Source organism: Eufriesea mexicana, unplaced genomic scaffold (genome assembly GCF_001483705.2).
Source record: "Eufriesea mexicana isolate 0111107269 unplaced genomic scaffold, ASM148370v2 scaffold65900, whole genome shotgun sequence".
Lineage (NCBI taxonomy): Eukaryota > Metazoa > Arthropoda > Insecta > Hymenoptera > Apidae > Eufriesea > Eufriesea mexicana.
The window spans coordinates 16,922-19,493 of record NW_016970542.1 but is presented as its reverse complement, the minus strand read 5'-3'; the positions used below and the strand labels follow the sequence as shown (position 1 = coordinate 19,493).

Below are 2,572 nucleotides of genomic sequence, written 5' to 3'. Positions count from 1 at the left end.
ACCCTTAAATTACCTTTATTTCAATAAATGCAGGTTTCTAATTATCTTTGGTTTATAATAGCGGTATAAAGCATTAATTTTTAAAAAGTAATATTGTAAATTAGATGTTTAAACATCTACGCAGTGCATATATTTCGGATTGAATAATATCAGGGGTGACATTTTCTTTAGTAGTGAAATACTAATTTCAAAAAACTACCCTTCAAAGACCGTGTGGCCTAACGGATAAGGCGTCGGACTTCGGATCCGAAGATTGCAGGTTCGAGTCCTGTCACGGTCGATCGGTTTATTCTTTTCCTTTTTTTGCTTTATCTTTTTTTCTTTTACTTTTTTATCATTTAAAATGATTTATTTGTTAAACTCCACGGAAACAACTTTTTATTTGAAATTATAATACTCACGTTTCAAATATTGAATTTGTTAGTTATAAAATATATTCTGCAATTCTGAATCTCTAAAATTAACATGTTTCTTAAAGAAATAATAAAGATCGAAATGTAGTTGTTATATTAGAAAATTACCGTCAAATGAATAGTATAGTCATAGAAAACTAAAGAAAAGGTTTGTCCTTATAGTTTCCTTAAATAAAGTATTTTTTATATTTGAATAGAAATAAGTCATATTATTAAAATTTCTTCATTTAACTTTTAAAAAAATTTGTTTTATTAATTTTTCTTATTTTTACAGATAGTACAGATTTTCACAATAGATGATACCGAATTGTTACGTTAATAGATCAAATTATTCATAACTCTCTTTATCCATGATAAATATTCTTCATCCAAAATGTGAAAATATACGACAGCTTCGTTCAGCCAAAATATATCAATAAAACTGTGCAGAGAACTGACTGTTACGTATAGTAGCTTGTTACATCGAGCACAGAATTGTGGGAACACGTAATAATTAAAGTGATCATAGTGTACTTCTTTTATATGTTAAACGAGTGCACTCATCTGTGAATCAAGGTCGTTCGGGATAATTGTGTAGGAAATCAAAATATTTGTTCCAATCGAATCGTCATTTGGTACGTGAAAGTTAAATGTTTTATAAACAAATGTTTTTCGATTTAAAAAAATAGCTATAAACGTATAAACATGATATAAATAAGTTAGCAGAAGATTAGTAGAAAATATGGAAATGTATCCTCATAGAAATTTTGATGTCCATAAAAGTGGATGAAAATTATTCGATATAATCAAGATGGAGGAAATGGTTACTTATTCTACTTAATTAAATAATAATATCAAGTATTAATACTAATATTAAGTATCTAGAGCCTTTCAATTTCTCAATTTTTTAATTTTTATTAAAAATTTTCTTTAATTCACGTATGTATAAATTTTATAAGTTCTTTCTTATTTTCCACTTGTTGCTTCTTTAAGAAACAAGAGGTTCTAATAAAGATCTATAAGTTCTTTCATTTAATTACAATCCGGCTTTTTCTTAACAAACATTCCTGACTGACACTCACATATAGTACTTATTTCGTATCGCAGCATTACAATAACATTTTTATTACCTTTAAAGAGGAACATAAAAGTACCCTCGCGAGATGCGAATCACGTCCCACTTGCAAGTCGCTTTGCAAACAGACTCAATTATCATCTCCATCATCGGAAAGCCTCCAAATCGTTGCCTTTCAGAACGCTACGATCCACGCCCATTATCAGTGTAATTACAAATTGGCCCTATTTAACCTTTAGATATTGATTTCAAACACGTGATCGTGCCCCAGTATAGGACCATGCGTTTCGATAGGAAAAGTAAATACATATTTACTTCTAAGCGTAGATTTCGTTCGATTCAAAATCGACGTTTATTCTTGATTTACCATTCATCACTGAAACCTCCGTAAAATATAGTCGTTGAACAGTTAGACGTAATTGATACTAAGTAAGATATTAAAATGTGCATATACTGTTGTTGATGTTTAAACAGTTCCCAAGTACCAATCATTTGGTAATAAGTCGTTTATTTCTTACAGTTAAAATGATATATACATATGGATATTCATCTACTGAATTTTTAATGTTATTTCCATAATTTGGTTTTCAAATGGTTAAGTAAAAGATGAGTATTGTAACATTTGCAATTCACGTGTCGATTTTTTTAACACTGGTATGATTAAACAGTGATATTTGAAAATATCACGATCTTCAAGTGAATTAATTATTAATCAGTTTCATATTGATCCTAGAAGAACATCTGAGATTATTTTGTGTTAAGAAATGCTACAAAATTTTAGATCTCACTCGACTGATAACGTTAAATTATCGTTAATTAATAGTTATATCGTTAATAGTTACCGTTAAAAACAAACTCTGAATTGCTAATGAACGATAATGAATTAACAAGAGGTTTTTTCGTAAGTTCGAACAGTCGAAACGTTTTTGCTTTCACCGTCTTTAGTAATTTTATTTATCGATCCTTGCGAAAAATAATTTATGAAGTAATTATGAAGCGATCATGAAGTATGTGTACAACTTTTTGCGTCGTATTTCAGCTCACAAGTGAGCGCAGAACCTAGCCCCGCCGACGTGCAGCAGCAGATCAGCGCAGATTCAGCAGG

The 2,572-nt window shown here is 29.7% G+C and overlaps 1 non-coding gene across 1 annotated transcript; it reads left to right on the top strand.

Moving 5' to 3' along the window:
• The first annotated feature begins 207 nt into the window (after positions 1 to 207).
• Positions 208 to 280, top strand: TRNAR-UCG (transfer RNA arginine (anticodon UCG)). The gene has a single exon. It is a non-coding gene; the product is annotated as a tRNA-Arg (tRNA).
• Positions 281 to 2,572: the final 2,292 nt, after the last annotated feature.